Source organism: Schistocerca americana, chromosome 9 (assembly GCF_021461395.2).
Source record: "Schistocerca americana isolate TAMUIC-IGC-003095 chromosome 9, iqSchAmer2.1, whole genome shotgun sequence".
Lineage (NCBI taxonomy): Eukaryota > Metazoa > Arthropoda > Insecta > Orthoptera > Acrididae > Schistocerca > Schistocerca americana.
In genome coordinates this window covers 162,202,760-162,221,784 of record NC_060127.1, presented here as the reverse complement: position 1 = coordinate 162,221,784, position 19,025 = coordinate 162,202,760, and the positions used below count along the sequence as shown (strand labels likewise).

General features: G+C 44.1%; 1 long non-coding RNA gene across 2 annotated transcripts in view; it reads right to left on the bottom strand.

Annotated features, from left to right (window-relative positions):
* Positions 1 to 13,274: 13,274 nt before the first annotated feature.
* The window catches only part of LOC124551141, a 69,237-nt gene continuing 63,486 nt past the window's right edge, over positions 13,275 to 19,025 (bottom strand). For both annotated transcript variants that reach the window (XR_006967782.1, XR_006967781.1), the window contains exon 3: positions 13,275 to 13,776. This is a non-coding gene — a long non-coding RNA (uncharacterized LOC124551141). The remainder of the gene's footprint in view (positions 13,777 to 19,025) is intronic.

The window sequence follows — 19,025 nt, the reverse complement described above, 5'->3', positions numbered from 1 at the left end:
TGTCCATCCATTTAGCAGGAGGTCCCTGGGACGACGGCCGTTTACTATCGTGACAAAAAACACGTATAGCCGTCGTAAGATTTTATTTTGTTTTGTCGCTACCAGTTTCAATGCTTCATTGCATAATCTTCAGGCTCTTTTTGATGTGGTACAGGTTGATATGGTCCCCATGCATAACCCATCAGTAGCCAGCATTACTGAATACGCAGATAATGTGTCAGCACTGCAACCATTAACTGATGGTTGGAGTGCTGAAACATATAATCCCCATGCATAACCCATCAGTAGCCAGCATTACTGGATATGCAGATAATGTGTCAGCACTGCAACCATTAATTGATGGTCGGAGTGCTGAAACATATAATCCCCATGCATAATCCACCAGTAGCCAGCATTACTGCATATGCAGATGTGTCAGCATTCCAACCATCAATTGATGGTTGGAGTGCTGACACATACGATCCCCATGCATAACCCATCAGTATCCACCATTACTGAATATGCAGATAATGTGTCAGCACTGCAACCATCACCTGATGGTTAGAGTGCTGACACATATAATCCTCATGCATAACCCATTACTAGCCAGCATTACTAGATACGCAGATAATGTGTCAGCACTCCAACCATCAATTGATGGTTGGAACGCTGACGCATATAATCACTATGCATAACCCATCAGTAGCCAGCATTACTGAACACACAGATAATGTGTCAGCACTGCAACTATCAACTGATGGTTGGAGTGCTGACACATATAATTCCCATGCATAACCCATCAGTAGCCAGCATTGCTGGATATGCAGATAATGTGTCAGAACTGCAACCATTAACTGATGGTTGGAGTGCTGACACATATAATCACTATGCATAACCCATCAGTAGCCAGCATTACTGAATATGCAGATAATGTGTCAGCACTGCAACTATCAACTGATGGTTGGAGTGCTGACACATATAATTCCCATGCATAACCCATCAGTAGCCAGCATTGCTGGATATGCAGATAATGTGTCAGAACTGCAACCATTAATTGATGATCGGAGTGCTGAAACATAATCCCCATGCATAATCCACCAGTAGCCAGCATTACTGCATATGCAGATGTGTCAGCATTCCAACCATCAATTGATGGTTGGAGTGCTGACACATACGATCCCCATGCATAACCCATCAGTATCCACCATTACTGAATATGCAGATAATGTGTCAGCACTGCAACCATCAACTGATGGTTGGAGTGCTGACACATATAATCCTCATGCATAACCCATTACTAGCCAGCATTACTAGATACGCAGATAATGTGTCAGCACTCAAACCATCAATTAATGGTTGGAACGCTGACACATATAATCACTATGCAGAACCCATCAGTAGCCAGCATTACTGAACACGCAGATAATGTGTCGGCACTGCAACTATCAACTGATGGTTGGAGTGCTGACACATATAATTCCCATGCATAACCCATCAGTAGCCAGCATTGCTGGATATGCAGATAATGTGTCAGAACTGCAACCATTAACTGATGGTTGGAGTGCTGACACATGTAATCACTATGCATAACCCATCAGTAGCCAGCATTACTGAATATGCAGATAATGTGTCAGCACTGCAACTATCAACTGATGGTTGGAGTGCTGACACATATAATTCCCATGCATAACCCATCACTAGCCAGCATTGCTGGATATGCAGATAATGTGTCAGAACTGCAACCATTAATTGATGGTCGGAGTGCTGAAACATATAATCCCCATGCATAATCCACCAGTAGCCAGCATTACTGCATATGCAGATGTGTCAGCATTCCAACCATCAATTGATGGTTGGAGTGCTGACACATACGATCCCCATGCATAACCCATCAGTATCCACCATTACTGAATATGCAGATAATGTGTCAGCACTGCAACCATCACCTGATGGTTGGAGTGCTGACACATATAATCCTCATGCATAACCCATTACTAGCCAGCATTACTAGATACGCAGATAATGTGTCAGCACTCCAACCATCAATTGATGGTTGGAACGCTGACGCATATAATCACTATGCATAACCCATCAGTAGCCAGCATTACTGAACACGCAGATAATGTGTCAGCACTGCAACTATCAACTGATGGTTGGAGTGCTGACACATATAATTCCCATGCATAACCCATCAGTAGCCAGCATTGCTGGATATGCAGATAATGTGTCAGAACTGCAACCATTAACTGATGGTTGGAGTGCTGACACACATAATCACTATGCATAACCCATCAGTAGCCAGCATTACTGAATATGCAGATAATGTGTCAGCACTGCAACCATCAACTGATGGTTGGAGTGCTGACACATATAATCCCTATGTATAACCCATCAGTACCCAGCATTACTGGATATGCAGATAATGTAATAGCACTCCAACCAGTAATGCTGGCTACTAATAGGTTATGCATGGGGATTATATGTGTCAGTTCTCCAACCATCAGTTGATGGTTGCAGTGCTGACACATTATCTGCATATTCAGTAATGCTAGCTACTGATGGGTTATGCATGGGGACCATATCAACCTGTACCACATCAAAAAGAGCCTGAAGATGACGCAATGAAGCATTGACACTGGTAGCGACAAAACAAAATAAAATCGTTACGATGGTTGTAGTCGTTTTTATTTTTTGTCACGATAGCAAACGGCAGTACTGGTTGGAGTACTGAGACATTATTTGCATATCCAGTAATGCTGGCTACTGATGGGTTATGCATAGGGGTCATATCAACCTGTAACACATCAAAAAGAGCCTGGAGATGATCCAATGAAGCGTTGAATCTGGTAGTGACAAAATAAAATATAATCGTTAGGATGGCTGCAGGTGTTTTATTTTTTGTGAAGTCCAGAAATCGTGCTGTGCAGTGAAGGTGCTACACGTCTGGACAAATGCACTCTACGAGACAGTGCTCACCAGGTCTACGTCGCAATCAGCGTTCATTCCTGAAAACCACAACTTGCCATTCCATCTTCCAAGTGATCCTCTGACGCCGCCAGTCGAGCCGTGTACGTCGATGCTGTGGCGTGACGCTCTAGAGATGCGCGTGCCCGTAGTCTCACTGCTAATAACCAGTTCTCAAGCGTACGTATTGATACGTCTGGGCTCACAAACCCTCCTGTCTGTGCTGTTGTAGCTGTACGATCTGGCACTGCTGCACTTACAAGACGACGGTCCTGGCGGGCTTCTGTGCTGTGTGTACTTCCAGAACCTCGTCTGCAAGTGTCTTCACATTCACATAGCCACTGACACCAGCATCCATGCACAACTGAAGGATTATGACCAACTTGTGAGTTAATTCTTTGAAACGACAAATTGCGCCTCTCGGAAGCCCCTTTCAAACTCAGTGGCTGCAGGAAGCACAAGTCTGTCTCCGTGGCATAGTTTCCTGCTTGCTCCACATTTCTGAACCACACTGAACCTTCTGGCTGTGAGCATTCCCTGTTACAGAGTAGATATGCACTGAACAGCCGAAGAAATTGGTACACCTGCCCAGTATCACGCATGGTCCGCACGAGCATACAGAAGTGCCACAACATGAAGTGGTATTGACTCGACTAATGTCTCAAGTAGTGCTGGACGGAATTGACATCATGAATTCTGCAGGGCTCTCCATAAATCCGTAAGAGTACAAGGTGGTGGAGATCTCCTCTGAACAGGACGATGCAAGGCACACATGCTCAACAATGTCCATGTCTGGGGAGGTTGGTGGCCAGAGGAAGTGTTTCAACTCGGAAGAGTGTTCCTGGAGCCACTCTGTAGCAATTCTGGACTTGTGGGGTGTCGCATTGCCCTGCCGGAATTGCTCAAGTCCATCGGAATGCACAATGGACATGAATGGATGCAGGTGATCAGTCAGGCTGCTTACGTGTCACCAGTCAGAGTCGTATTTTGACGTATCAGGGGTCCCATATCACTACAACTGCGCCCGCTCCATACCATTACAAAGCCTCCACCAATTTGAACAGTCCACTTACCACATCCATTGATTCATGAGGTTGTCTCCGTACCCTTAAACGTCCGTCCTCTCGATACAATTTGCGAGACACGAACCTCCGGTGGGGGGAGCTGCGCGAATAGTGACAAGACACCTCAGACCACCAGCTTGAACATTCCCCTGCTGACATGTAGGGTCCATGGAATCATGAGGTTGTCTCCATACCCAAAGACTTCCACCCGCTCGATACAATTTGAAGCGAGACTCGTCCGACCAGGCAACATGTTTCCAGTCATGAACAGTCCAATGTCGGTGTTGACGGGCCCAGGCAAGGCATAAAGCTTTCTGGCGTGCAGTCATCAAGGGTATACGAGTAAGCCTTCGGCTCCAAAACCCCATATCGATGATGTTTCGTTGAATGGTTCACACGCTGAGACTTGAGAGCACAGCTTTGAAACCTCCAGCAATTTGCCTAAGAGTTGCACTTCTGTCACATTGAACGATTCTCTTAAGTCGTCGTTGGTCTCTTTCTTGCAGTATCTTTCCCCACCGCAGCGATGTCGATTTGATGTTTTACTGGATGCCTGATATTCACGGTGCACTCGTGAAATGGTCGTACGGGAAAATCCCAGCTTAATCGTTACTACGAAGATGCTGTGTCCCATCGTTCGTGCGCTGACTGTGACACCACGATCAGACTCACTTAAATCTTGATAACCTGCCATTGTATCAGCAGTAACCGATCTAACAACTGTGGTAGACACTTCTTGTCTTGTATAGGCCGAATAGTTTGAGTAGTGTGTAAGTCTAGGGACCAATGACGTAAGCACTTTGGTCCCTTAGGAATTTACACGCATTTGAACATTTTGAGCCGTATTCTGCCTGTTTACATGTCTCTATATTTGAATACGCATACCAGCTTCTTGGGTGCATCAGTGTAGATGGTGCTTTGGCAACTATGCGACTACGCTATCTTTTGGCGGATGACACTGAAACCATCATCAGCACATTTACTATCGTGCCGTCACCGGATGAAAATCGACGTCCTCTTCCCAGGTGTATACTAACATATTAAGTAATTTGCATCATCCATTCAATTAAATTTTTGGGTATTTAGAACTCTCATTTCGTATTATTGTTATTGTGTGGGGTGTTATGGACTTTGCAAACACATATTTCGTCCTATCCGGTCAACATCAAATATACCAGAAAGGAACCTGGAAGGTACCAGGTACGTTCTGGTACATTTGATGTTGATCGGATAGGACGAAATATGATTGCATTTGTGAAGTAGTAAATTAGTATCTTTGTCATTTCAGGTCTGAAGATGGTTCTAGAGGAACCGAAACCGGTCATGTGAATAATCATTTTTGCAATCAAGACGGATTATAAGTAACATTGTTACGGACTTCTCTGTGACTTTTCGTTTAACAAGATATTGCCAAATTTCTTGTTGCCGCTCTGTCTTGACTACCTCAATACAGATGGTGTTCCACTGTCGCCATAGCCTGCACATTATCCAGATCTCTCAGTCCTTGAACGCATCAGGTCACAGGCTGTGGTGTCACCGCCAGACACCACACTTGCTAGGTGGTAGCTTTAAATCGGCCGCGGTCCATTAGTACATGTCGGACCCGCGTGTCGCCACTTTCAGTGATAGCAGACCGAGCGCCACCACACGGCAGGTGTAGAGAGACTGACTAGCACTCGCCCCAGTTGTACGGACGACGTAGCTAGCGATGCACACTGTCGAAGCCTCGCTCATTTGCAGAGCAGATAGTTAGAATAGCCTTCAGCTAAGTCAATGGCTACGACCTAGCAAGGCGCCATTAGCAGTATATTGTCTGAAACTATAGAGTCTCACTTGTCTCGTCAATAGCGATGTACCAAGGATGGATTAAAGTTAAGTATTCCAGAAGCTACGTACTTTTCTTTATAGCATTCATTACGTATCCTGTTACAGACCTATCTCTTGCCTGCGTGAGCTAAACGCGTGCCTTTCGGCTTCCTCGCATTGTGTCTAGGCTGTCTTGCTAGACACAACACAGGCAGCCAAAGACTGGCACGCCATCACTGACCAACAACTGTGATTAACCGACTCTACTACAGAGTTAAGCAACGTGGAATGATGTATCTGTATCTGTCAATCAAAATCAGTTTCACTCAATCCTGATCTGCCTTAGAGCCGTTATGTCTGCCTCAGGAGGGAGATCTGTGCACTAAATTTCACACCCAGCGCACCCCCCCCCCCCTCCCCCCGACCCCAAATCACCTAAAAATTTAATTATGTGTTCTTCATGTTGCACTTCGCACAAACTTGATAAAATTTCGTTATTTTATATCACTCCTGTAGTTGCATTTTGAACTGTCAACTGTGTACATGTACAGCAGGGCCGGCTATGGGGTGCCACACTTCATGTTGGCCAGGTGCGCAAGTCAAGGCTCGGCCTGTCTCGGCTTTCTTCGGTTCTTCTCGGAAGTACCCAGAAGAAGGCGGCGTTTCATGCACGAGGGTTGTCCAGAAAGTAATGCGCCGCATGCTTTTTCTCAGACGGAAATAACGCTGAGAATGCGAAACGTTACGTATATACACTACTGGCCATTAAAACTGCTACACCACGAAGATGACGTGCTACAGACGCGAAATTTAACCGACAGGAAGAAGATGCTGTGGTATGCAAATGATCAGCTTTTCAAAGCATTCACCCTAGGTAGGCGCCGGTGGCGACATCTACAACGTGGTGACATAAGAGGAGAGTTTCCAACCGACTTCTCACACACAAACAGCAGTTGACCGGCGTTGCCTGGTGAAACGTTGTTGTGATGCCTCGTGTAAGGAGGAGAAATGCGTACCATCACGTTTCCGACTTTGATAAAGGTCGGATTGTAGCCTATCGCGATTGCGGCTTATCGTATCGCGACATTGCTGCTCGCGTTGGTCCAGGTCCAACGACTGTTAGCAGGGTACTACGCAACGCCGTGCTGGATCCCAACGACCTCGTATCACTAGCAGTCGAGATTACAGGCATCCGCATGGCTGTAACGGAACATGCAGCCACATCTCGATCCCTGAGTCAACAGATGGGGACGTTTGCAAGACAACAACCAACTGCACAAACAGTTCGACGACGTTTGCAGCAGCACGGACTATCAGCTCGGAGACCACAGCTGCGGTTACCCTTGACACTGCATCACAGACAGGAGCGCCTGCGATGGTGTACTCAACAACGAACCTGGGTGCACGAATGGCAAAACGTCATTTTTTCGGATGAATCCAGGTTCTGTTTACAGCACCATAATGGTCGCATCTGTGTTTGACGACATCGTGGTGAACGCACATTGGAAGCGTGTATTCGTCATCGCCATACTGGCGTAATACCCGGCGTGATGGTATGGGCTGCTATTGGTTACACGTCTCGGTCACCTCTTGTTCGCATTGACGGCACTTTGAACAGTGGACGCTACATTTCAGATGTGTTACGACTCGTGGCTCTACCCTTCATTCGATCCCTGCGAAACCCTACATTTCAGCACGATAATGCACTACCGCATGTTGCAGGTCCTATACGGGCCTTCCTGGATACAGAAAATGTTTTACTGCTGCCCTGGCCAGCACATTTTCCGGATCTGCCACCAATTGAAAACGTCTGGTCAATGGTGGCCGAGCAACTGGCTCGTCGCAATACGCCATTCACTACTCTTGATGAACTGTGGTATCGTGTTGAAGCTGCATGGGCAGCTGTACCTGTACACGCCATCCAAGCTCTGTTTGACTCAATGCCGAGGCGTATCAAGGCCGTTATTACGGCCAGAGCTGGTTGTTCTGGGTACTGATTTCTCGGTATCTACGCACCCAAATTGCGTGAAAATTTAATCACATATCAGTTCTATTGTATTATATTTGTCCAATGAATACCCGTTTATCATCTGCATTTCTTCTTGGTATAGCAATTTTAATGGCCGGTAGTGTATTATTTGAAGTATCCTGAATGAGCGCGTCAAGTTTCCGTCACTTCCGACAGATAGCGTAGCTGCAAGACAGTTTCAAAATGCCGTCTGTAGGTAATGTACATTACAAGCAACGTGCCGTCATTGAATTTCTCACTGCAGAGAGCGAAACTGTTGGGAATATTCACAAACGCTTGTGCAAAGTCTATGGCGCATCTTCTGTCTACAGAGATACAGTTGGCCGCTGGCAACAGGGGGTGAGGTTATCAGAAGGCGCTTCGGTGGAGTTCGACGAATTGCAGCGGTCGGGGAGTCCATCCACAGCTGTCGCACCTGACACACCTGACCTAGCCTCCTCTGACTTCCTCTTGTTTGGGCCATTAAAGGATGCCATTCGTGGAAGTCATTCTGAGGACGATTAGGAGGTGATTCACACAGTGACGCATTGGCTTCGCCACAGGTATTGGTACCGATAGGACATACATGCCCTAGTTTCACGCTGGAGGAATGCCATAGAAAGGGATGGAGATTTGAGGAAAAATAGGGTGTGTAGATAAAACACCATTTTTCGTTTGTGGGATTCTCATTATGTTTAATAAAGAATTGTGGAAGCAAAAAAATGCAGTGTATTACTTTCTGGGCAACCCGCATAGTACTTTGATGTAGCATTTTTTGGTCGGCACAACTCTCTTCAGCTCACCAGAACCGTGTTGTCAGCGCCGTCTGTCCTTCGCTATTTGTTAGTGGCATAAAGGACGTTCAGAGGTCCTGTGGATGTTTCCACAAAAAGAGACAGTCGGGCGATCTATCGTCACAAGCCCTTAAAAATTGGAATGACGGAAGAGGGGGATCAGAATTCTCAGTATACAGGGCTATTACAAATGATTGAAGCGATTTCATAAATTCACTGTAGCTCCCTTCATTGACATATGGTCACGACACACTACAGATACGTAGAAAAACTCATAAAGTTTTGTTCGGCTGAAGCCGCACTTCAGGTTTCTGCCGCCAGAGCGCTCGAGAGCGCACTGAGACAAAGTGGCGACAGGAGCCGAGAAAGCGTATGTCGTGCTTGAAATGCACTCACATCAGTCAGTCATAACAGTGCAACGACACTTCAGGACGAAGTTCAACAAAGATCCACCAACTGCTAACTCCATTCGGCGATGGTATGCGCAGTTTAAAGCTTCTGGAAGCCTCTGTAAGGGGAAATCAACGGGTCGGCCTGCAGTGAGCGAAGAAACGGTAGAACGCGTGCGGGCAAGTTTCACTCGTAGCCCGCGGAAGTCGACGAATAAGGCAAGCAGGGAGCTAAACGTACCACAGCCGACGGTTTGGAAAATCTTACGGAAAGGGCTAAAGCAGAAGCCTTACCGTTTACAATTGCTACAAGCCCTGACACCCGATGACAAAGTCAAACGCTTTGAATTTTCGGCGCGGTTGTAACAGCTCATGGAAGAGGATGCGTTCAGTGCGAAACTTGTTTTCAGTGATGAAGCAACATTGTTTCTTAATGGTGAAGTGAACAGACACAATGTGCGAATCTGGGCGGTAGAGAATCCTCACGCATTCATGCAGCAAATTCGCAGTTCACCAAAAGTTAACGTGTTTTGTGCAATCTCACGGTTTAAAGTTTACGGCCCCTTTTTCTTCTGTGAAAAAAACGTTACAGGACACGTGTATCTGGACATGCTGGAAAATTGGCTCATGCCACAACTGGAGACCGACAGCGCCGACTTCATCTTTCAACAGGATGGTGCTCCACCGCACTTCCATTATGATGTTCGGCATTTCTTAAACAGGAGATTGGAAAACCGATGGATCGGTCGTGGTGGAGATCATGATCAGCAATTCATTTCATGGCCTCCACGCTCTCCCGACTTAACCCCATGCGATTTCTTCCTGTGGGGTTATGTGAAAGATTCAGTGTTTAAACCTCCTCTACCAAGAAACGTGCCAGAACTGCGAGCTCGCATCAACGATGCTTTCGAACTCATTGATGGGGACATGCTGCGCCGAGTGTGGGAGGAACTTGATTATCGGCTTGATGTCTGCCGAATCACTAAAGGGGCACATATCGAACATTTGTGAATGCCTAAAAAAACTTTTTGAGCTTTTGTATGTGTGTGCAAAGCATTGTGAAAATATCTCAAATAATAAAGTTATTGTTGAGCTGTGAAATCGCTTCAATCATTTGTAATAACCCTGTGTATTATGCAGTAGCGTAAGCGACGGCTACTGCAAATTTGATACGAAATGATATTTTAATACCGTGCAGAAAGAATTTAAAGATTTAGTTGATAATGAAAGAGCACAAAATTGCAATGATCGACAGACGGGATTCATTGTTGCCCATCAAGATACACTTTGTGCTAAATTTGTAGGCATGTAGCACGTGAAGAAATTGGTGCTACGAATAGTAAAGTTTCTCATGTTGCACACTGTCCACTGTCATTTGCAACAGTTTCGATTGAATTGAATGAAGCGTAAACAGGCATTATATATTATGGTAAAGTACGTTGGTTGATTTGAGGAACATATCTGGAACGGTTTTTTTATTTCAAGCTCGCTATTGTTGAATTGATGAAGGAAAAAGAGTGAAGGAACGAAAATTACAACATCCTGAATGGATTTGGAGACCTCACATTTTAATTGTACTAGACCAGATTAGATTAGATTAGATTAATACTAGTTCCATGGATCATGAATACGATATTTCGTAATGATGTGGAACGAGTCAAATCTTCCAATACATGACATAATTAAGTTAATTTAACAACATAATTAAGTTAATATAACAAACTTTTTAATTTTATTGTTTTTTGAATTTTTTTTATAATTTTTTGTTTGGTTTTTTTTCTTTTTTGTTCTTAATTTATATCTAAAAATTCCTCTATGGAGTAGAAGGAGTTGTCATTCAGAAATTCTTTTAATTTCTTCTTAAATACTTGTTGGTTATCTGTCAGACTTTTGATACTATTTGGTAAGTGACCAAAGACTTTAGTGGCAGTATAATTCACCTCTTTCTGTGCCAAAGTTAGATTTAATCTTGAATAGTGAAGATCATCCTTTCTCCTAGAATTGTAGTTATGCAAACTGCTATTACTTTTGAATTGGGTTTGGTTGTAAATAAAAAATTTCATAAGAGAGTATATATACTGAGAAGCTACTGTGAATATCCCTAGATCCTTAAATAAATGTCTGCTGGATGATCTTGGGTGGACTCCAGCTATTATTCTGATTACACGCTATTATTCTGTGCAGTAAATACTATATTCCTCAGTGATGAATTACCCCAAAATATGATCCCATATGCAAGCAATGAGTGAAAATAGGCGTAGTAAGCTAATTTACTAAGATGTTTATCACAAAAATTTGCAATGACCCTTATTGCACAAGTAGCTGAACTCAAACGTTTCAGCAGATCATCAACGTCTTTCTTCCAATTTAATCTCTCATCAATGGACACATCTAAAATTTTTGAATATTCTACCTTAGCTATACGCTGACACTGCCCACGGTAAGACACTGCAAGGTGAGAAACAGCTTCTTTCTGAGTTTATGGGGACGCATTTAAAGAGAAAATCGCATTATAGAATGGACACATTCTGGCACAGACCAGTTCCCTAATCTCACAGCCGTTAAAGAATACGCGAGGTTTGAAGAATTCATTGTGGCCTTAAAAGGACCGCAAGAATGGTTTCCTAAACGTTTTGAAAACACTACCGGTATTACATCTGTTTTCGAGCTCTTTTGTAGACCGTTTGCCGTTTCAGTTGAAAGCTCCTGTGTGCATGTACAAATGGAACTGATCTGCAAGGTCATTCCCGTTTTAATGAAAAAACCTTTTACGTTAAAACTGTCCAGGACGACAACGTTCCTTTCCTCACGTAGAGTTTTCACACCCCGATAATGAGGTTGCAAAAGTGCTACAATATTTCAATCGACATATTTGGGAGACATTTTTCCTATTATGAAATAAATCATGATTACGTGTCGACTAGAGTGCGAAAATCCGAGAAATTGTCTGCGTCTGTTCGTATGCCGACACTTCGTACCACATAAAAATTATATTATGTCTTCAGCGCTCCAAAAATAATACTGAAAATCTGTTTATGTGATCTGTGTTGTTGCGAAATATGAAACACAAAACCAGGTCATATGCAGTGCGACTGCACAGCCGTTTAAATGTTGCACATCCCTCCCCCCCACCCCACCTCCCTTCTCACTCCTTATGCTCAGGCAGCGTGTCGTGGTGGTGGGGGGGGGGGGGGGGGAGTTCTATGACACTTATGACAGGGCATGGATCGCAGCACAAATTCTTGGCTGCCATTGAAATAGAAATCATACTCGGGTCCTTTTCAATTATTTTAAGTGCGCTGGGGAGAGGGGAGGACTTGAGGATAAAACTCCACTGATTCTGGCAGTAAAAGAATAAATAACTGCCCAGTAAGCCATGTTTTTTTCTTAAATCATTCCATGTACATCACAACACTCCACCATAAACATGTGAGGACATGTTTGTTCGGTTCCTCCTCAGTTTTATTCATCAGATCTCGCATTTACTTTGTAATGTACAATGTTTTTAAATAAAAATTGTTGCGTATGCTGCCTCTGTGACCTTTACGGGATCACGAATTTTACATTCCAGAAGAACTTACACCAGTTTGTTCCATTGCACTTGGGTTCAAATGGCTCTGAGCACCATGCGACTTAACTTCTCAGGTCATCAGTCCCCTAGAACTTATAACTACTTAAACCTAACTAACCTAAGGACATCACACACATCCATGCCCGAGGCAGGATTCGAACCTGCGACCGTATCGGTCGCGCGGTTCCAGACTGTAGCGCCTAGAACCGCTTGGCCACTCCGGCCGGAGCACTTGTGTTCACTAGATTCAAATTTCAAATAAATTACAGCAATATCAAATGAACATAGTTTCCTTATTCGTGTTGTATTCTAAACATTACTGCAAATATGAGACCCATATTTCAAAAGTGATGACATTTGTTGGTTTTTTTCATTTCATTTACACACAAGCTACACTGATTCACGTTTCAGCTAAATTATTTCTCGAAAACAAGAAAAAAATTTTGTTTTATCTTAAATCAATTGAGGGTCTCAGCTCTGAGAATTTTCTCTACAGTGTGGTTTTCCCGATTCTTAATTTTTTTTTCGATCAACAATTGAAACTGATTCATGTTCTTCAAAAAATGTTATGCGCTAAGTTTGAAATTTTAATAATTACTAATTTGAGACTATATTATTGTAATGTTTTGTAATTGAACTGTTGATGCAGTTTCTGCTTTACTATCATATACAAGAGCTGTATGCCAGAAAAGAGTCTTGTATTAGTTCCTTGTATTTTTTTATTTATATTCGGGTTCCATTAATACAGATGGTAAATGAATTAGTGGACTATGGAACGAGTAAACGTTTTCATTAAAATCAGTACAAAGACTTAAACTTTCAGAACTCATACGTTCCAGTTTGGTAATATTTCCACTCTCTCTTGATGTCATCAATCAATTCCTGAATCTCTTCATACTCCTCAAAAGCATCCCTCGCCACCGCCAAAGACTCGACAATCATCTTCAGACTTTGCCCCAAGTTACCCTTTTCGTTATTCAAGAAAAGGGTCAACTCTTGCATCAATCTGTTGATTTCTCCCCGAGTAAGACTTATCCTGCCGACTGCACCTCTAAGTCTCCAGAGCAGTTTGCACATCCTGGCCTGCTTAGGGTCCATCCTTTCTAACATACTTTCTGCCATTTGGTTCACCATCTCGTTCAAGAGCAGCTGTCCAGCAATCTTCCAGAATCCAGCCATCGTTCAGGATGGGTGCTTCAGCCTGAAAATAGAAGAGAACAGCCATTACTAACAGTTCAGCAGCAAATGGTACCAGTACGGATATCCAGCGGCACCCAGTAATCAAGTGTTCCCACTTTGTTAAGGTTTTGCGGCCATCTTTAGTAGCGCAAGAAGAGAGTCCGAAGTTTTGGCGAAGCAGCTTTGGAGTTTAGAAACACCAAAAGTCGCTAAAATTAAACGAGGCTCCTCAATCCAATAGAATTTATGTCAGACTTTATACAGAACTTACAGCTGGGATAGCTCACTTTTGAACCATAATATGCTGTCGATCCCTCGAATAAAAAGCTGTGTCAAGAGATCGGAAAATGTCACTGGTCACCCTCGTCTAGAAGAAAGGCGACAGAAGTGATCCATAAAACTACCGTCTAACTCAGTGGTGTCATCCTCAGAGTAAGAAAATATTTTGTTAGCGTCCACCTGCATAGGGAGAAATAATCGTCATAATAAATTAAGAGAAATCTGGCTCGCACGGAAAGTCTTCGTTTTTCCCGCGCGCTCTTCGACATTGAAATGGTAGAGAAGTAGCTTAAAAGAAGGTGGTTCGATGAACCCTCTGCCAGGCACTTGATTGTGAATAGCGGAGTAGTCATTTAGATGTAGATGTAGATGTAGATGATTCCTCCACCATGCCTGCCTAATGTGTTTTATCAATTCGCCTTTCTTCCCATCTGCTCTTGCTGAAATGGGCATTGGTATTGCGTAGCTTCATGTCCTGACTGTGACCCAGGCGTAATTAACTTTGGCCTTTAGCTGAATCACTACGATTATGATCAAGCTAGTAATAGAAATTAAGCACAATTGGGGAGATTACAAAGCTTTGTAAATGAGTCTTATACGGGCCCGAAGAAACAGATCTGTACATCTAAAAAAATCATTTTGGGTATGTATATACGTCTCACAATGGTACAAGTATCATTTACTATCTGAAAAGAAGCACGGTGGGAGGACGAACGACCTGCTTTTCATAGGGGCGGAGGTGGATGTGAAAAAGGATTGATAGAAAAGCTTACCTCAGGAATTTTGAAGGAATTTCCGTCACCTAGGAATGGAAATGGGTGAGTAGCCGTCACATGTAAAAATATTCAATAAAGAAGGGTATTAGTATTGAATCCATAGTTTTCAGTCTCGCTAGGCTCATTGGTGAGAGCGCCAATGACGTTCCAGCCCAATGGGTGGGAGGGTGGAGAGGGGGGTGGTGAAGCGAAGGGTGGTAATACACGTATAAGCATATGTCCGTAACCTCTGAAGCGCTTTCTACCAAATTTGGCATACGTATCGCCTGCTACATGGGAAAAAAGTTATTGTGGAAGTTAGACAGTCCTAGAACACAGATGGCTAAGGGTGGGGTTGGAATGGGGTCGCATAAAAGCATAACTCTGCAACGTCTGGAGCAACTTCAGCCAAGTTTAGTGTATGCATGACTCATCATTTGCATGAAAATACTACGGGTTGAATACACCGCTGCTATCCCAACGGTTGAGATAACATGTAAAATACTTGAAAACGATTTTTTCGTGTTTCTCGTATTTAGTTCACTTGGAATACTTTCAACATATGAATCACAATCTGCCTTTTATTTGTGTTGGCCGGTGCGTCGAATAAGTTACGACAGAAATGCAGTGAGTCAGCGTTTTTCTGGGCCAAAGATCATGACACCTGACTGAACACACTAAGGATAGATTCCATATGGCCTAAGATACCACGTACATTAAACACCCTCTCTGGAACCGCATGGCATAAAACAATTGCAAGAGAGTTGCCAGCGACTTTACTTTCTCTCGAAACGACTACCAGCTATTTCTGTCACTATGACTCAAACGAAGCGAAAGTCTATATAAAGGACGCGGAAAAACAATTCGACGAAACGTGTAGTGCAGAAAGAAGAAGGAATTTTAGTATAAGACCTAGGAGTCGCAGATGTACGAGAGAATACGCATTTTTCATTTACTTTGACCTTTTTAGGACATATCTAAACATTTTACTTTGACCTTTTTAGGACACATCGAAACATGAAACACGGGCGTGGTTTTCACTTCTAAAGTGCTGTATGGTACGTCAGCCAAGTAAGATACACGTGTCTGTGAAGCTTTAAGTTTTTCTTGTTCTCATCAAGCCGATTTTTTAGTTCAAACGTATTGTTTACGCATACATTTTCTGTGAATTACATTTCATTTTGAGTGAAGAGCCCATATGACAAATCTCAATTCAGCTCCTGTAGCGCCGAAAATATTGAAATGTGACCGGAACTTCCAATACTCAAATTATTTTGTATGTTGCTGTCTTTGTGTAGTACACTCTTGGACAAATTGTTTTTTCGCACTATATATGTGACATATGTGTATGCCACTGGAAAGAAGTTAGTGTTGAATAAAACCGTCAGATAAAACCGCAAGAAGCTCACGTGTTGACAGATGTGATAGCGCTGAAATGAGTGGCACGGGGTACTTACACTGTTCAACCAGTTCACTTTATTGGACTAGAATTCATTGTTCGGTTTACAGGACAAAGGCCAACAGTAAACGCTGAAATATACGAGAAATGAAAGCGAGCGAGAGAGAAATTCTGTCAGACGATGCTAAAACGGCAGCACAACTTTTAATGTAACCTGAGCAACAAAGTGGATGATTCTGATGTGCGGTTGCAGTATTTATTAATCAATTTGTCTTCACAAACGAGAAAATATACACTGAGGAGACAAAATTCATGGGATACCTAATATCGTATCGGATCTCCTTTTGTCCCACGTAGTTCAGAAGCTCGACGTCGCATGAACTCAACAAGTGGCCGAAGTGCCTTGCAGAAGTACTGAGCCATGCAGTCCATAATTGCGAAAGTGTTACCAGTGGAGGATATTGTGCACGAACTGACCCCTCCATTATGACCCATAAATGTTCGATGGGATTCTTGTCGGGCGACAAGGGTGCCAAAAATGTCCAGAATGTTCTTCGAATCAATGGCAAACGTGACCCGGTGGTGCATTGTCATCAACAAAAATTCTGTCGTTGTTTGGGAGCATGAAGTCCATGAGTAGATGCAAACGGTCTCCTAATAGAAAAGCATAGCCATTTCCAGTCAGTGATTGGGTCAGTTGGACCAAAGGACTCAGTCCAGTCCTTGTACGAACAGCCCACACCATTATGGAGCCAGAACCAGCTTGCAAAGTGCCTTGTTGACAACTTAAGTGCATGGGATCGTGGTGCTTGCGCCACACTCGAACCCTACCATCAGTTCTTACCAACTGAAATCGGGATCACATTACTGGTCCATCTTTTCCAGTGGTCTAGGGTCCAACCGATGTGGTCACGAGCCCTGCAGAGGCGCTGCAGGCGATGTCGTGCTGTTAGTAAAGGCACTCGCGTGGGTTGTCTGCTGTCGTAGCCCATTAACGCCACATTTCGCCGCACTGTCGTAATGGATACGTTCGTCGTACGTCCCACATCGGCTTCTGTCGTTATATCACACAACACTGCTTGTCTGTTAGCACTGAGAACTCTACGAAAACACCTCTGGTCTCTGATGCCTATTGCTGGTCTTCATGTTTTACGTCGCGTTTTACGTCGCGGTTGGAGCAGATTTCCACCTTGGCTCCTCCGGAGACCCCGACGTATTTTAGATTTGACTAATTTTAAGAAAGATAGCACACCAGATTTTACATTCCAATCTCTGTTTTTTAACATTTAGATGTGCATCACGGTTTCACCGTCGTTTACACTGATGGCCCCAAACAGGAGAATTTCATTGGTTGTTCGGTAGTGTTCCCTGATCATGTTACGCGGATTCGCCTCCCTGATGAATATACCGATTTCGCAGCAGAGCTCCACGCGATCCTGAAGGCACTGGAACAGATGAATCGTGTTTAGGGCAATCGATTTCTTCTCTGCTCCGATTCCCTCAGTGCCTTACAATCACTGCAGAATATGTACCCAACTGAGGAGATGGTCCAGCTGATATATGACCAACTGTACTTGCTGCAACGGCGGGGTAAGGAGATGTCCTTCTGCTGGGTGCCTGGCCATGTAGGAATATGGGGCGATGAACAAGCCGATCGGGCTGCCAAGGAGGCCTGCAGAGAGCAGGATGTGCTCCAGTGTCCTATTCCCTTGCAGTCTGTCATCTCTGCACTCCACAGGAAGTGCATGGAGTTGTGGGAGGAAGAATGGCTGGCGGTGACGGCCAACAAACTGCGGTTGGTCAAGCCAACAACTCGACCGTGGCGTTCCTCCTGACGGTTGTTCAGGCGGGAAGAGGTGGCCCTCACACGTCTTCGGATCGAGCACTGTCCTCTAAGACATAGCTTTTTATTAGGGCGGGAGGATCCTCCGATTTGTGATGGTTGTGGTGTACACATCTCTGTTCTGCATTTTATACTGTGATGCAAGGGCAGAAGCACAAGCTGATGGGGATCTGCCTTGTGTTTTAGCAAACGATGAGACGTGTCTGTCTAGGGTTTTGAAGTTTTGTGATGTGTCTGGACTCTGGCCTAAACTTTTCGGCTGGAGGTTTTAATGTACTGTAGCGTGTCTGACTCCTCCCTTTTTTCCTTGCGGTCAGCCAGCCACTGCTATACCAGGTGCATTCAAGTTCTAAGGCCTCCGATTTTATTTCTAATTAACCACTCACCCGAAATCGATGAAACTGGAGTTACTGCTCGACGTAATCGCCCTGCAGACGTACACATTTTTCAAAACGCTGACGCCATGATTCCATGGCAGCGGCGAAGGCTTCTTTAAGAGTCTGTTTTGACCACTGGAAAATCGCTGAGGCAATAGCAGCACGGCTGGTGAATGTGCGGCCACGGAGAGTGTCTTTCATTGTTGGAAAAAGCCAAAAGTCACTAGTAGCCAGGTCAGGTGAGTAGGGAGCATGAGGAATCACTTCAAAGTTGTTATCGCGAAGAAACTGTTGCGTAACGTTAGCTCGATGTGCGGGTGTGGTGTCTTGGTGAAACAGCACACGCGCAGCCCTTCCCGGACGTTTTTGTTGCAGTGCAGGAAGGAATTTGTTCTTCAAAACATTTTCGTAAGATACACCTGTTACCGTAGTGCCCTTTGGAACGCAATGGGTAAGGATTACGCCCTCGCTGTCCCAGAAAATGGACACCATCATTTTTTCAGCACTGGCGGTTACCCGAAATTTTTTTGGTGGCGGTGAATCTGTGTGCTTCCATTGAGCTGACTGGCGCTTTGTTTCCGGATTGAAAAATGGCATCCACGTCTCATCCATTGTCAC